Here is an 18,260-nt window from a genome sequence, read left to right on the forward strand (position 1 = left end):
GTCAGTTAATAGATCTAGAAACAATATGGATTAGATATGTCAGTGTCAAACGTGACGTTTCTTCAAACAAAAAAGTCACTTTTGACACTAACACATCTATAAATCCATATCGTTTATAGACCTATTAATTGACGTAGGTCTCTTAAAGTTTGAATCGGGCAGTAGTTTCGGAATATAATTTTCGGATGGCGACTGCAATTTGTTGCAACGTTACTGCTGTAGCGTTGGGGTGGGCAGTGGCACTGTCAATTCATCGTTACGTAGTACGTACCTACCTAAACGATAATTTAAGTCTACCTTACGATATGATAAATTCATCCCTCGCACTTACTTATTTATACCTAATTGTACTTTATGTTCAATACATAGGTAATATACCTACCTAATACAGATGGCGCTTGGCGGACTTTATGCCTAAAGGCAAACCTACATACATAGGTTCTTAATCCCCTAAAGTCACATTTTAATACTATTAGGCCGGAGCCCCACTTAGGGTTGCCAGATCGAAAGGCGTTATTATCGGGAAAAAATATAAATTTTTCGGGATTTTAGGACTTAAGTCGGGAAAAAAAAACATTCAAATTAAAGTAATTGTATTAAAAACAACGATATTTTACATTATTGGCACTACGTTAGCTACGCGCTCGGCGCGGGTCGCTCGCTTGCTCGCTTGCTCGACGACAGTTCGGAACATGAAATTATTGTTTTATAACGTGAAGCTATTTTTCGGGACAATTTTCCCTTCGTCGGGAATCGGGAACACATGCTAAAAATCGGGAGAATCCCGCCAAATCCCGACCATCTGGCAACCCTAGCCCCACTGCTGCGCACGCTATGTACACGACCCACGTTCCTATACAAAATTTCGTGGGCTTGCCCACGGTTTTTATTAAAACGTGGGCCGTGTACATAGCGTGCGCAGCAGTGGGGCTGCGGCCTTAGAGTGGGACCACGCTAAGTTTTCATGCCAAACGTCAAGTATGAGCTTATAATAATTAATGATTATGTAGCTGTGCTTTCTTACTGCTAAGTTAGCGTTGTCAGGGTCTACTTAGAGATGTAGGTAGGTATATGAAGGGCTGCTAAAAAGATAATTCGAATTTAACCTCTTGAGACTAAATATGCATTACAATGTACATATTCGTGCAATCTAATTTGAACCTTTCATGAACCAAATAAAGTAGCATTTCTTTTGTTTCAGTGCTTTTTAAAACAAACGAAATTCGTTCTAATTTACTTGTAGAATAAGGTTCAAATAAAATTTGAAAACTTTATAAATATGGTGGGTATTACGAGGTTAATAATCGGGGAGATAGGGTATAAAAGATTTGCTGGCGAAAACGCCTGGATACAGTAATGGGAACGTTTGATTAGGTTAAATATTGCCATGCCACACTAAGCTATCTATCGATTGTTTAGTTTAACCTTATCTGTCAAGAACTACTGCGTTCAGTTTTCTCTCTACTGAAAATTAAGCTAAGCTAATATTTATATTCCGATAAGAAACATACAGAATTTTTCGAGAGACGAGCGCCGTGTGCCAAACAATGCGAACGTTTGTAGGTATGTAACCAAATCGTTTTTGTTTATAAGTACCTATTTTGTTAATAATTAATTATGTAGTCAAAATCCAACGTGGTAACGCGGCAAGTGTGATGGGCACCTTTGCACCCGGTACAACTCGCGGAGGTCTTTTAGATAAAATATTTTAATATTTAGATATATTTAAGTTATTTTTGTATGAATTTTTATATACCATTAACCTTTTGTATAAATAAATAATTTTTTATTTTAAAAAACTTTAAAAAATACGTAGTTAAGTTGCCGTTAGAATCAACAAAGTAACGAATCTTGACATGATTTTGTAATAGTATTACCTGTTAAAATTAAATTCTATAAAAAATATTCGACTTTGAAATTATAACACTTATTGTATAATAAATGAGTATCCTTTAAGTTGCAAAAAATATCAGCTGTTGGTACCTAGTTGCGCATCAGTGTTTGAAAAAAAAAGTAACTTGCAAGTAGGGTTACCAGATGACAGGAATTTTCCTGACATGTCAGGAATTTTGGCCTTTTGTCAGGAATGGGGACGGAACACGAAAATGTCAGGATTTTTTTTGAATAGTACCTTTTTATTAACTTAAATTAATAAAACGCGGCTATCGGCTCAATCGGGTGGCCCCCGTCGTCGTCAAAATATGAATGTCAGGAAAAATATTCGGAAATCAGGAATTTTATCAGGAAATTCTAAATTTGTATCTGGTAACCCTACTTGCAAGCGAAACGCTTTGTCGCAGTTTAATACAATTAACATCGTAATTGTTATATCACTTAATGAAGTTAATGACGTCACAAGACCCCACGTAAAGGATCAAGGACCGCCAAATGAACCCGTCAAATTACCTTAAGCCATCAAAGTCTAAGTCAAATCGGATAATTCGATTGAAGGTTGCTGCTTCAAATTGCTTAATTTCGTCAGCTCACTCTAATCCATTATTGGGTAATCCATCGTTGTCCTTATTTTTTCCTTTGTTCATCCACTTCTGTTTTTGCGGTAGGTATGTATCTTAAGTTCCCTACTGCAAACAAAATCTTTTCAGCTTCCATTATTACAGCATTTACCTTAACGATTGCAATTGTATAAAAAAGTTTCTAATAAGTGAGAGAATCGCATAAGTCACATCTGTTTGCGTGTAAGAATTTTCATTGTTTTACGGCCTGACTTTCAGAACAAGTATTCAAAAGAAATAATACTTGTTCCACGTGTTTGAGCCAGTAATTTAACACTGGAAAAGTTACAAGAAACTGCTAAATTGTTAAAATTAAAAACGGCCCGTCTCCAATTGTGCAATTCTTGCTTGTTTTTCCACGGCCTTTGTTTACTGTTAACAGTTGTCACGCCGGGACAACAATTGATTGAAGCCGATAATAAAACGCAACTTTTCCAATTAGTTCTTTGCGTAGACTGTTTTGTGAATTGAACAATTTGTGGCTTATGATTTAGAAGTCTGTCTGAAATTGCTTTGTAGATATAGGACGGTCCGGTATAAGTAATATGTAAAGTTAGACTTATATCGACCGGGATATGGACCGTGATTACCTTTTGTATTGTTTTCGAGCTGCCGATATCAATGCAGCGAATAGGTCGATATAAGACTAGTGAAACTAACCGTGAATCATTCGAAACTGTTATGTAAAGATAGGTTATCAAAAACATTCATTAAAATATGCAATATGCTTTGCTCGACAGTGTCGACAGAACTAAGGAATATACACAAAAGTACCTATACCGGCAATTCCAATGTAATATGTATGTACCAATTACCCGTGTTCAATGACATAATCTAAGTTTATTGTCGATAGTTGGCTTAATAATAGCAGTTCTGACGCCATTACCCATTGTTCTAAATTGCACGAACCAATCTAAGCGCTGTTAGTTCTGTAAGCTAGGTTCTCTGTAATTGTTTACACGTAATTGTTTACTAAGCTAGGTTCTAGCTCCTCACTGTAACATTGGAGGGACCAACAAACAGCTGTGAAGTTTTAATTATTTCCAGAGCCTCTACTAAGCCGGTTAGGTCTGAAAAACGTTTTAAGGTTTATTTAGGTTTCATCTTTTTTTTATCAGAATGACGATAACATAAAAAAGATGAATAACCAGTTGACGGTACCTTGGAGCCTTTATTGAAACAAAAGTTTGATAAAGGCAGAATTTCTAGAAAGTGTTTTGTCTATTATTTGTTGACATTGGGCTGTATAAGTAAATAAACACATTGGAGCGAATTGAAATGAAGATTTATTCGAACAACGAACATTGATTAAAAACAACACAAAGTATTTAAAAATCAAATAGTGTAGTTGTTTTGTTAATTGTAGGTAGTAGTAGCATAGTTGTTGATTTAATGGCGGATTAAAATTCGTACTCATTATTTTTAACATGATTGGACGTGACTCTTAATAACTTTTATTATTTGATATAATGATATGATTCTGTAAGTTGAAAAACAAAACTGCTTTAGTAGTTCTAATCTTTCTTTTTACGCTTTTTTAAAAGGTATATTCTGTTGGATATGCAGCCCTTGAGCATTTCAGTTTTTATCGACTAACTTATATTAACAGCATTTTTTCCTTTTGTTCCAAACATTTATATGGCTGTTGTACATTATTCATATGTGATTCCAAGTAGCTCCAAGGATCAGAAAGACCCACACTGCACACGCTATGTGCTTAGTAACAAATTACCAAGTTTTACTTCTCCAGAAATAGATAATAAACGTTAATAATACTAGTTCATTAAGTCCATTAATATATGAAATAAATCCTAATAAGGGGATGATTACGCCGGGTCACGAACCTCCTAATTAGGGATATTGTACTGAATTAACATAGTCTAAAAGAAAATCAATCGCCATTTCTTATTCCGATCCCGTTTCTTGTCGTTAAGAAACCAAGGGAAACGAACCCAAAACCGTTATGATACGCGCTTTTGCAATTTGATCCTTATTCTCTTTGCAATTCAGTTCGAAATAGATTATGGACGGAAAAATAATGATATGTGCTTGGAATGGCTGAAATACCATACTTAGTCAACGAAAGTCACACTAACATGGAATGAAGTGTGCATTTCTTTTAAACAGTGAAACTTATTTATTCGTTGAATATCCATAGTGTAAATTTCATTTGATACCGTGAAGAAGCGTTCGCGTTTGCGTTGTCTATTTTTGTATGGGATTTTGAACAGCGCGCCAAGCGGGATGTTTTGGAAATTCAAAATGCCATACAACTGTCACGCTATCGAATGAAATGTACACTAGAGGTATAGCTTTACATATGTATTGTGCGTAATATGACGTCTGTTTTTAAATTAATGTGATTTAAATTATTAGCTATAAGCAATCGAAGCAATAATAGAAAGTTCGATAAACCTTTCCTACTGAATATACCTACAAACTACTAGTACGGGTATACATACAAACTACGTACTTACGTTAAATAGTACGTGATTAAAATCGTTATGAACAGGATCATTGCGAGACTGGTACTTTTTAGGGTTCCGCATGGTATAATAATATACTCCGCCTGGTACTCCATTCCCGTCTTTTCTAGGTCACCTAACTGACACAAGCCTACGTCATCATGCGACAGCGCTATATGATAATATGCGATAGCGCCATATATAGCGGCCATGTTGTTGTGACGTAGGCCTGTGTCACTCTGGGAATAGAAGACCATGTTTTATTAGACTATGGGGTTCCGTAACTATAGGGTAAAAAACGGGACCCTATTACTAAGACTCCGCTGTCCGTCCGTCCGTCCGTCTGTCACCAGGCTGTATCTTATGAACCGTGATAGCTAGACAGTTGAAATTTTCACAGATGATGTATTTCGGTTGCCGCTATAACAACAAATACTAAAAAGTAAGGAACCCTCGGTGGGCGAGTCCGACTCGCACTTGTCCGGTTTTTTCTACCTTTGTGTCTGTATGTCGGTAGTCGATTTAGTTATTTACTGTACCTATTAACTATCAACTGAATATGATAATTATGAAGTGAATAAAGTACCTACAGAAAGATATGTGTTAGTCTTTTCCGTGTATCGAGTTGTTATGGAGTCACCTATATTGCTAACATTGGAATTAAACATAATATTAGCACAAATTTAAAACACGTCGTTGCCAAAAACATTACAGTAACTCCGCATACGGGTTAAGCAAAAGTGTTTCTAATTAACACGATAAATGAGATGGTTCCTACAAAAGACGAATGTGTTCTGTGGAAGTGTAAATTGCTGTAATCGATAACGGTATTGCAGAGTATTGCTGCGTATTGCCACAAGTTATTAGAAAACGATAAAATTAGTCACCGATACCTATTTACGTAACAATAATTAACCTATTGTTACTGCATTCTAGAGAAAATTACTGTAGTAGTAGGTATGTGTTAGATTAATTAAAGCAAAATATCTCATAGATAAATTTATAAGGTACGACCGTTTTACAAAATTGAAAATCTGCACTAGTTTAGTTATTAAGTTTCATAGTTAATTTAATTAAACCGCAATCAATGTTATTTATATTTTATATTGAAGCAGAATATAAAAAAGGTACCGTTATGTCATGCTTAGAAACTCACCGTACTTATTGAAACGTAAACCTTAATATATACTTGGGATTTAAGAACGTTAAAGATTAAAGATATCTCGTCACTACATTTTACTAATAAATGCATTTTAACTATAACACAACGCTTCGTTTAGCTAGTTGTATACATTATCAACATTAATAAGTGTTATAGGTAGGTGTTAACGACAAACAACGATAGCTGAATAATTACTTGTGTACCTACTAAACCAACACGTAATACTTAATTGAACTATTTAAGGATGTAACTTAATATTCTAACTACCTACCACCTTAATTACCTAAGTCATTAAGTTTATTATACAGTAAACATTGATACAAATATTCTATTCGAGTCGCAATGATGTTCTAGTCCTAAGCGGTTTCTGATGGCTTTTGATCTATATTGAAACAACAATTTGTATTATACCTTTGTTGTACCAATTTGTATTATCTTAGTTGTAGTAAATGACTTGTTTACGTATTTCCGCAGGCTACAGTTTTCTTAGACAGTTTAACGCGTAATTAGTAATGTCATGGATTTTATGAGCTTAAATACTCATCAATATATCGATCTTCTTATGTCAAGTATAATATTTGAGAATTAACTAGAGCTACTTATAAAAAAGAGAAATGTTTTTCGATAGTCTATTACTTATATGCCTGTGTGTCTGTCGATAAGTCTGATTGTATGTCTATTTGTTTGGCTTGATGTCTTTTTTACTCAGTCAGTTTTTTGGGCCCGGATCACTCTCCGTCGACAACCGGATTCATAGATACTTACCTAAAGAGGTGTGACACTGCACATTATCACATTCCTACTTATAACGTAGTCATAGTACGTAGTATTAAATAATTACGCGATATAGCCGGTTAAAACCAGTTTAATTCAAACACAAGTGTTCAGAATATGGCTATTAAACTTTCCCTTGTTTGAACACGAGTGCATGTTTCACGACATTTTCCATCTAATAACTGAGATACAATTCTGCTTCGAGTAGCTTGTAATGCATAGCGTCACGCAAAACGTACCTAGCCTAGACTGTAGTAACAGTGAAACAAAAACATCAGTAGAATTCATAATAAAATATTGTATTCATAACAATCATGGGCGGCAAGCGGCAAGATAAAATGGAAAGAGAGGCAGGGGCAGACCAAGAGGTAATAGCTATGTAGACCAAATAAAAGAAAAAGCTGGTGTCGTGTCGTATCAAGAGGTCAAGGATATGGCATATGAGAGGGAGAAATGGAAAATACTCCACCGACAAGAGATACCTTTTAAATTGAAGAACAATCATGGTATACTTTATTTTATTGATAGTATCGAGCACAATTTGTATAAGTAAGTTAAGAATATATTTGTGACGTTCCACGGGAAAAGGTACCTTATGAGGGTTTCTAGTTTCGGAGATATGAAATGTTTTGTAAAGAGGTGAAAAAATGCTCAATTTTTTTTTATTGTGTTATCTGAAACCTTAATGCGTAACGTTTGTTTACCTGTTTTTATTTTTGTTATAAGTTAGTTATAAGCCTAGTAATGTCGTCTCAGAGTTTAGTAGAAAAGGTACCTTATGGAAAAAAGATTGAAAATTCCCAAAAAAACTAGTCAATACGGGAAAAGAAGTTTGGTAGAGAACTGTATTAGCATTCTGCAAAACTAATTTGATAATTTCAGTTCTGGTCGAAGGGCCTAGCAAATATTATAACCGTACATAGACCGACATCACAAATCCAAGTAGCCTGCTATTATACCAAAGTTACTCTCGTCAAGTCTTTCTTAACTAGAATAATCTTCATTTGGTTTGGTCGCATGCAGTAAATCAGGCATTGGTTGGTGCTGAAAAATGCCAATATCCGACGCATTACCTTATGGAATATCTGAGGTCATTGAACCTCAATGCCGCTTATCTTCAATAGCAACCGAAATATATTATTGATAGGAAATAGACGATTTATACCATCTTAACCCCAAAATATTATTAGTTTATCCTAACTGTTCCATCATCATCATGCCTCATCATGTAACTTAATCACAAGGTACCTTTTCATTACATACAAATTATTGGTCTTTTTTAAGATTATTATGACGAAGAACTAATTAAATTTGGGGCAGTTTAATGTTAATTAATATTTTCTATTCATAAAAGATAAACTGTAATATGATTGATATTTTGTAGTGATGTATTATTAGATTTATTTCCATAAGGTACCTTTTCGTAAATGTATGGAGCAAATACTGTTATTGTTATGTAAGTTTAAAGTGGCATAAGGGGTTTAATATAGTATTTAGTTGCGGTTTTAGGATTTATTTCATTTGAATGACAGAATTTCTTTCATATGTGCTCAGAAAAATTGATTGTGTGTCACATTAAAAGTAAAAATATTCAATTTTGTGATTTTATATGAAAAAGTCAGAAAATACATTTTCACCTCTAAATCGGTATTGTTTTTTGCTTAAACTGTCTGTCAGTGTCGTTTTCTAATAGATAAAATTTAAATCTTGAGAGCTCATTGCAATCAATCGTGAAAATTAAATAAAACTTTATTTTCAAGAGATTGGTTAGTATACACATAAATCAGTCGATATCAAAAGTTTCTATTTGCATTACAGAACAAGTCGCAATATTTTTTTAATCTCAGATATATAAGGTATTATTATTTGTAGTCAACTATGTAACTTACTTCAGGAACATAGTTTTATAGGCGGCTAAACTTAAAACTTCTCTATCGTAAAGTTGCTCATTTCACAACATTATTTTCAAAAAATCATATCTCTGTAACTACGCAACCTAGAAGGTTGATCTTTTGTGTTGTCGATAGCTTATTTATTGTAGATTACTGGGGTATGCATAACTCCATACCCGCCATAAGGTACCTTTGACCGTGGGACGTCACATTTGTCGAACAGATTTTTCAAATTTGACGATTTTATTTGAGTTTAGTTTCAGATATTTATTTTCTCTTATAAGTACGTAATATTCTTCAATTAATAAAAGTAATAATTGGAAAAAGTAAAAAAAGGCTTATCGGTTGGTGTTGTGTTTTCTTCTTGCATCAATCCTGCAAATTCTAAACGCTTACTGTTATTGAATCAAGTGCTGTGGCGTCGTGTTATTAAACAATACATAGTAGCAAATTTTCCACAGCGAGAAAACTGTTTGTTTATATAGAAGCAGTTATCTCGGGAACTCTGACTGCGGAACCGATAAAAACGGTTCGCAGTAAGACTATTCCTTTACTGGTCATTAGACGCGCGGCGTTGCGTGCTATAATATACTACTTTCTGGACAGAAAAGGTACGTACTTGTCAACTATCCGATAATGATCAGTTACCTGGCAGTTATTTGCCATAGTCTATTCTATATGGATCTTAAAAGAACTTAAACAAAAAATGACGTTACTCAGTCGTTGCTCCAATGACATTATTCCATAGATAGAAAATGATGTACCTCATTGGCTGAATGTCGGTGTCGGTCTGCGGGTACATTCTTTTCGAGATCGCCTTCATGAGTTTTGGTGCCCAGAAGACTGGCAGCGTTACCTCTTTGGATGGCCATACTTATTCTCTCACATCCACAAGCCGCTAGGATATGTATCTTTTTGAGTAGGAATTTCCCGCTGGACCCCCACTTTCCTAGAGTTGGGAATGTTGGGATACCAAACGGCGCAAACATGTAGCCCTCCTCGAGGACAGCATATTTGCGCCGCTTGTTCTGTTCCGCGGTTGTGACCGCAGCCCCCTACGATGTAATTGGTTGTTTTGTTTATGTTACGTTAAATATATTCTTACCAACAAAAAAAAACCGTTTAATAGAAATAATGAAGCCAACCTAAGTCCTTTACGGTTAGTAAGTTCTCACTAAATTTGGTAATCTCTAGGTCACCCTCCTATTTAATATTCATAATTATTATCCAATTCATTTTAAAGGCTGAGTAAGTTAATGTGCAGGTAACAATTTACGGCGTCGTCGAATTTAATGCAAATCTAAATTAGTATAAAATTAGATTGAACAGCTTTATCCTTTTCGCTTGAAATTTCTCTTGAAATTTCGCATAATTTTTATTTTAAAGAAGGGGTTTTAGTATTACTGGATTTTTTTTAACAATGTCTAAAGTACAACTTTAGTATTTTATATTACGTGTAAACCGAATCAGATCCTATCAATCTTACAGAGTAAGGCTTACAAAAGCAAACATCGATCTTGCCAGGTTTCCCGTTCACGCTCAGTCGTCCAGATATCTCAAAGCGGGTAACGGACGTACCATCTCCGGCCCGTAAACCGTGTCTCGGCCTCTGTACCCTCTTTACTCTATCGCTATCATCCGAGGCGTATCTATGGCGCCTCTTAATTGCCTTCAGACTAATAATTATCAGTTTGCGTGCGCCGCGCCCCCTTTACATGTTCATGAACACTCACACAAACGTAAAACGCACACTTGTGTACACAGCACGTGCTTGGGTCCTAAGCGTGGTCACGCGGTAATATGTAGGTACTTGGTATTAGTTAATTATATGGCTGATCTATGCGTTTCACTGGAGCCGCGACGCCATTTTCGACTTTGATGGATGAGAATTGCGATGCTTTATGCTTTGAAGTCTGGGCTGCGGGATCGTGGTCATGAATTATCTTCTTCGCTTGGCGCTTTCGCGATCTCATCTACTTGCTCAGTTGGTTGCTTGTAGCTGGGGGTGGGTTAGTATTTTATATTGTCAACAAAGTAAATTAATGTCTAGAAACTACCGAGCTCATTTGCATTAAGCTAGACATTTATGTACCTACTTATTACGATATCAATAATTTGAACCCAAAAGTTCAGAGAATAGACGTTATTATTTAACTAAAAAAAATGCTATATTTATTAGATACATGTTACAGAAAGTGATCCTAAAACTACCCTGTACTTACAGGGATGTAAGTAGTGTAAGAGCATACTTACACATATGTCAATAGAAGTGGTTTACGGACGGCGGAAACGCTGACCTTATTCGTCCTCCAAACGTCCCATAATCTACAACTAAAAAGATAGAACAGCGACAATAACCACCTGATCGAAGGTCATTTAACCAATAGTGGCAATATTGCACTCTTGTTTACAAAATATTTTTTTAATTTAATAAACAGGTTATGTTGATTTTAATCTCACCAAAAAACTCTACTTCGAGATCGCAACTTCAGAGACAATCATCGGCATTAAGTCAGTATGTATAGTAACAGCACCAGTCATGGGACATTTAAGAGGAAATTTGGAGTACTTATGATATTTCCCTTGTACATGTAAACTCTCTCCGCTTAGCGTGTTAAAAGATGAAAGTCCTATCCGCCTTTCATGTTTTAGGCGTGTTGTATCAAAGATACTGCGATGAGTTTCCACATAATTAACAAATTAAAACTATGCTTTTTTTTCTCCAGTCATGGACACCAAAGCTCCAGTAATGGGCCCCCGGTAATGGACGTGGATCCAGTAATTGGCCCCCTATAATGGACATTGCTCTATCAGTATAAAATATTGAAATGGGGAATAAGTTATGGCAGAAAAACCAATTTTTGGTATAAGCTTTTATCGCTGGTATAAGCTTTCTTTCCACAGCCAATTATTATTGTATTAGATTCATCGAGACAATTCTAATATACCCAAAGACAATTAGTTAGGGTTTATTGCGATAAAGTTCCCATGGCCACCTCCTGTCTCCATCATCAGATCAAGTCCATGTTATCATAATATTGCATTATCATCCGATTTGCGTACTTAATTACGTACTTACACAAAATTTCAACTGAATCGGAAATCGAAAAGTGGGTCAAATTCAGCTACCAAGATTTGACCCACACTAACTAACAAGGCAAGTTAAATAAAAGTTTGGAAAAACGATATTAATTTATCCTAAGTCCGAGAATACCTCCTGGTTAGGGTTACCAGATACAAATTTGCCGTTAGCGATGGCCACCCGATTGAGCCGATAGCCGCGTGTTATTAATGTAAGTTACTAAATTTTATTAAATTTCTTATTTGTATTAATTTAAGGAAATAAAAAGGTACTTTATAAAAGTCCTGACATGTCAGGAAAATTCCTGTCATCTGGTAACCCTACTCCTGGTTGACATATTTCGTAACTACATTTTACTTCTGTATTGTTTAAAACATGAAATTATGGCATGGCAAGCATCATTATGTCAATTGTCCCATCATAGGAGGTATGCAGTTTTACAGCTCCTATAATGGGATTGGGCCAAATACCACTATTTTTTTACATCTGTGGAGTCACAACATAGTGTGTTGTATACCTTATCTCATGGTAAATACAATTAACAAAACACATTCTAGTTTTCATCAAGTATTAATTAATTAAAATTTAATAAATTAACTCACCTCTCTTAGCGAAGTTGTTAAGAATTTTTAGTGATATTTTTTTCAGTGGCACGACAACTTTTGGGTTGACGCACATTTCTTAAAAAATAACCGAATTTAATAAAAATTCAAACATAATCAGCTCTAGGACTCTTATTTATGATAAAAATATATCCAGTGTTTATAAACTACTTTTATATACTTATTTTAGAGGAATTGTGTTTTTTTGTCCCATTACTGGTTCCATGTCCATTATAGGGTATACTACTCTAGTTATGTACTAGTTTTTTATGCATATTAGGTATTTATATTTCGGGTCCATTCCTCTCAAAGTTTATCTTACTGGGATTACTAGTAAATTATAAAAATGTAGGTAGGTTATACTTATGCATTTAGAGTCTGTGTGGAAAGAGAAGAGTCGTAGAATGTATTGGATCCCATACATTTCACGACTCTTCTCTTACCGTACATACTCTACAAAGTATGTATTGAAATGTTGGGACGATAATAAAGTAACAATAATGCCGCAAAACAATAACTTTGCTGAATTACGTAAAACCCAAGTCCATATAAGTATAACATGTTAAAACAACATTTTTTTATTTTCATGAAAACAAAGTTTAAATGTCAGGCAAGATCGAGTCAAGCCATTAATTCTAGCGGTTGAATAGCCTCCAACGCACCCATCTTGCTGTGAATATCAATTGTTTTTCTTGGAAGCTGTTGTAGTTGTAACTACTTTCCAGCGTTGTACCATCTTCGTCAAAAATAAGTTTACATTTTAAACCTTATTGTATTGTGATAAGACGTAATTTGTATACATATATTCGTCGGTACACCTTTGGCGTTAAAGCCCTGAACTAGATGGATATCCTATGTACCTACTCTTCGCGGATAAGGCAAAAAAGAAAAGTTAAGGTAAATATTCCACTGAGTAACTTTGCATAGAATAGTACATTTCGATGCTAGTGCGGAAGGTATGTCATTACTTCACGAGTACCGAGATATCTTGCCACGAGCCGCAGGCGAGTGGGAAGACTCGGGACGAGTGAAGAATGACATTTCCGCACGTGTATCGAACGACGTTTTTTAATACAGTTGCGAAAAAATAAGTAAAACATTGTTAATCGTACACTAAACAAAAGTGGTAACAGTGACAGCTCGCTTAGACGTCGTCTTTAAGTATATTATATCTATGGGCGTTTGGCAGCTATTCCGTTCCATTCAGACACCTTATTAAGAACGGAATTTTCAATATTCAATATTAAAAAATAAACGTGTTATAATGATGAAGAGATAAGTATTAAAATATGAAATATGTATATTTTTCATATTCTTACATTAACAGTAGGTTTTTATGCTGATTACGACGTTTAAAGGAAACTAATATTAACACTCATCAATAAGTAGTCGTGAATTGGAACAAGTATAAATTTAAAAAAATTGGAAAAGTAAAAAGCACTAGTTCGACATAACCAACTTTCCGCACGCTAAACAGCTACGTAAAGTAGCACTTTGTGAGCAACTGTATTAAAAATATTATTAACGGTGCTGTAGTTCAAAGTGCGATTATGATGATGATTTTCTAAAGAAAGAAACTAATAGCTTATAATTCTTGGGTAGCACTACGACGTAAATTAGATATTTAGTAAATAAATAAATATTTACTCCGAAACCATAAACACATTAATATAATGCTTCTGCGACTTTTTAATGAAATAAAAAAAATGATATCTTTTCTTATTCTCTTGGCCTCAACCTATTAAATATACTTACCTATAAGAATTCGAAAACCACACGCGAACCGTTCCATAAGTAGGTAAATCATATTCATAAAACACAGACGCCACTGTATTGTGAGGTCGTGTGACCCCGCTATCGCGACGAGCCTCTCAGAAGGAACCGATTCATCGCTTATCGCCAAGTATTTCGCAATGTCGATGACGACTGGAAAGCTGATACGATTTCTTCCGTTAGTGTTCCGTTCTAATGCTATTTTCAGTGAAGTCACTATTTACAGTAGCGATTCTGGAAATTTCCAAGGCTTTATAATTCTTTGCGAGTACAAGATTATCTTGGATAAATGGAATTCAGTTAGTTCTTATGCAACAGGCTTATTCTGTCGTCATATTAGTGACACCGGAATATTTATCATGTTTTTGAGCTCGCATCATTAGTATCATTACCTACTATTTATTCACTTCAAACGTAAAAATATCATCCCTTTAAATATTTTAAGAGCCTAATTCAGATATTTTTAATACCAGTACATACGTAAGTTAATTACATACAAATTACAATGAATACATTCATTTGCTTACACTGTATTACAATATGATTGATACAAAGAATATCAATAAAGTAAGATTGCATTTAAAATTTATTACCATAGAGACCATTAACCTCTTTTGTGTCGTGCTATCTATAAAAAATATGGAGATTTACACTAATTCCCAGCGAATACTAAACTGAGTCACAAGATGGCGTGGCGTACGTTTTCATGATAGATCCGGTCCAGCGGGATTAGGAAGCTATCAACACCTCGACCCTACCCGGGGCTCGTGATCTATGAAACATTGTTTTTGTCCTGACACAAACATACGAAACTGCGATTGTAAAGCTAAAATATAGGTATTAGTGTTTGTGGATTGATGGTGGGCAGAATTGCGACTAAACCTGAGATCGATTGCTCTAAGGATTCTGAGTGAGAAAGACCCGGGATTCTCTTAACAACTTTAACGGTCGAAACACGTAAAATAAAAACACATCTATACCGAAATAATTATATACGGTTCGAAATAAAATGTCGATCCGTTTAAGGGTTAAAACCGTACCATATAAACAAATCACAAATGGTGTTCCCTTTAATCGGTAACAATACTCATGGAATCATTAAGACGGTGCGATTGTTTCCACGGCCGTAAAACGAGGGAAGGGATAAGGCGGTCGTTTGCAATCGCTTCACACGCGACCACACGTGAGCCCACATCTCATTAATTCAGCCGATACGCCGTGGCCAAAACATTGTGTCATTGTGTACCATTCCGATCACATGCCAAGAATGCGCGAGATCAACCAGTTTAAAACTTGAGGCGATAGTGTTTTCCAAAGTGATATTTACAAAATATAATGCAATTTTGCCTTACGCTTAAATACAGATTCCAGAGTCTTTTTGTTGCTCAGGCTTATTGAAATACTTGACTAGCTCGTAAAGCGGAGACATAGGAGGAGGAACTGAAACATTTCCTTCAAATTTTGTAGAGCTTCACCAAGAAATATTTTTTTGAAGTAAGTAGGTTAAAATGGGATATTATTAACGATTACTGCACTGACAAAGTCGCGGATAGAGGCTAGTGGAAAGATATAGGAATAATACCCCTGTTATATTCCAACGTCTTACGAGCAGCGGGTCAAAGTCTGAGGCGCATAAGAGCGCTCTACAACAAAGCATACTTGTAACAGATCTCAAGGTAACATTACACTGGTCTGCCCAAGAACTCGATTCTAGAAACCAATAACATTACACGGCCACATTACTGAGGGAACAACCGGCTCAATTAAGAAGCGCCTCTCTCTGAAAGCATTACGTGCTCACTGGAGCTATTTAAATTAGCACGTTGCTTGCCTTAAGCCAACCGGTGGTCCCATTGAACGCGTTGTTTTATTGCATTTATTATCTTTTATTCTACAATTGTTTTATGAAATAGTGAGTCATGCTGTAGATTCATCATAATTTCAGCTGAATCTATACAGAACACAGATGTGGAGAACAGTAAGACAATGATCAAGTCTCTGTAAATACAGAAATATATTTTCTCAGCATTGTTAAAAAATAAAAGCTTGTAAAAACGGCTACAAAGTAAATAGTTCCACATATGCGCGCATATGGCGAAAAACCTTGTAGACTACAAGGAAACTTGTATGATAATATTGATGATGACATTGGAATGTGAGTGTGAATATAATATCTCCAACAGAATATCCTATTTTATAATAAACATGATGAGAGAACATTGTAACTTTTTACACGACTGCCCAAAAAAAGAGTGTATTGTTTTCAGCGTTCAAGTTTGTATGTAGGTACTTATATATTTAAAATGAGTATTTCCTTGGTACATTACGAGTACATTTATTGCAAGTAGTTGTCACATTATTTTAATATAATTATAAATTGACAATATTTAACAGGCTAATACCTTTTCTACAGTAGTTATTTTTTTGTTCACAGTCGCATGTAGCCCCGAACGTGTAACTTTTTTTTTTTTAACAATACCGATCAGATCGAAACAGTTAAATAAAATCATTCCCTATTTGCCTTCACTAGCATATGTCGCACAGTAAAAGTGCCTTTTATTTAGAATGAAACGAAACAGTAAAGACAAAACCAATTAGCCGTTTTTTGCAACAAATAGCTTCCATACTCCGACGTCAAAGCGACGGCGGAATGGACGTCCCCTTGGAGTTTCAATTTCAAATGTAATAAACACGTATCGAGTGCAACGTCGGGATGGTTGCGTCTGATGTGGAATTATACGGACGTATTGACCCGAGGGGTATGGACATGGACGGGGAAATTGTTTATTTCTTGATAGTTATGCCGTAATAGATATACCTATACACATTTAGAGTTCAGCCGGCGTAATATGGATAGCTTTATCCACTGTCACTTTTTAACACCGTGGGATAGAAAGTGACGGACGCTGTTTTATCACGCTGTCACGTAGACAAGAACGACCATCATATCCGGTATGTTGGGGTAATATCGGATGCGGGGGAAGAACGTAGGAAATTCATTTCCGCCAAAGTAGGCTTTTTTTCTTAATTTTGACAACAATGTGCAAGACGCTATTTCATTGCGCTTCGGACACCAGTGTCCCTCCGCCGCTCAGTGATATCGGATATGTTCTACGTGCCTTTGGGAGCAAGGTAATTTTGGTCATTTTTCTGGCCATCCGATCTTCGCCCTGTAATTTATGTCGAGTATTGTGATAAAACTGTGGTTGTTTTTGTGATTCAGTTGATGTCCAATTTCGTTTTGAAGGTTTATCTTTAAATTAATCCAATCAAAACAGACCTAGGACTGCTGTAGACCGATTTCCGATCTTTACCCTTGCAGGTAAAGATCGGATAGCAACAATCCGACCTTTACCCATTTAAAATTCAGCAGTGATTGTCAAACTTTATTTTTTTTATGACTGCAAGAACTCTGTTTTTATCGTAATTATTTCGTTCCTTTATTTTTATTCGAGGACGGTAATTCAAAAGGAAGAGATATTAGCAGTGTACGTAGCTATATATGTATGAATGTATTACTTAGGAAATTGTTTCTATTGACATATCACACTTTGAGAGCCACAGATTTACCAAATTTTCGTATATGGGTCAAGATCGGATGCAAAAATGCAAAGTTTTAAACATTTGATGAGAACTTTTAAGTTTCCAGCTATTCGTGGCTGAAATTCATATACGTTGGAGGAGGTTAAACATCGGATATACTGTTTTAGATACCTTGTTATCTGAGCATTAGAACCGGTTTTTTTTCGCCATCCGATGTTCTCCCGGGATGACAAATTCATCGTTACCCTCGAATAAAAATATGTCTCATCTTTACACTCGTATAAAACTGAAACCGTTAAACATTGAAGGTTGCCAATATTCAGGCTTAAACTTCGGTTATTATTTAACGATTTGCACCATATTTCTAGAAGCTGACACGTACTGAGCTCGAGAAAAAAAAATATTTCGCGAGGTCTCCCAATTAGTCCCAAATCCGTCCGGTATTACCCCAACA

At 35.4% G+C, this 18,260-nt stretch overlaps 1 protein-coding gene across 9 annotated transcripts in view; it reads left to right on the forward strand.

The window, feature by feature from the left end:
- LOC134797521 (dual 3',5'-cyclic-AMP and -GMP phosphodiesterase 11-like) overlaps positions 1-18,260 on the forward strand; it is a 251,840-nt gene that overhangs the window by 1,087 nt on the left and 232,493 nt on the right. The gene's annotated exons all lie outside the window — the stretch shown is intronic.

Source organism: Cydia splendana, chromosome 15 (genome assembly GCF_910591565.1).
Source record: "Cydia splendana chromosome 15, ilCydSple1.2, whole genome shotgun sequence".
Lineage (NCBI taxonomy): Eukaryota > Metazoa > Arthropoda > Insecta > Lepidoptera > Tortricidae > Cydia > Cydia splendana.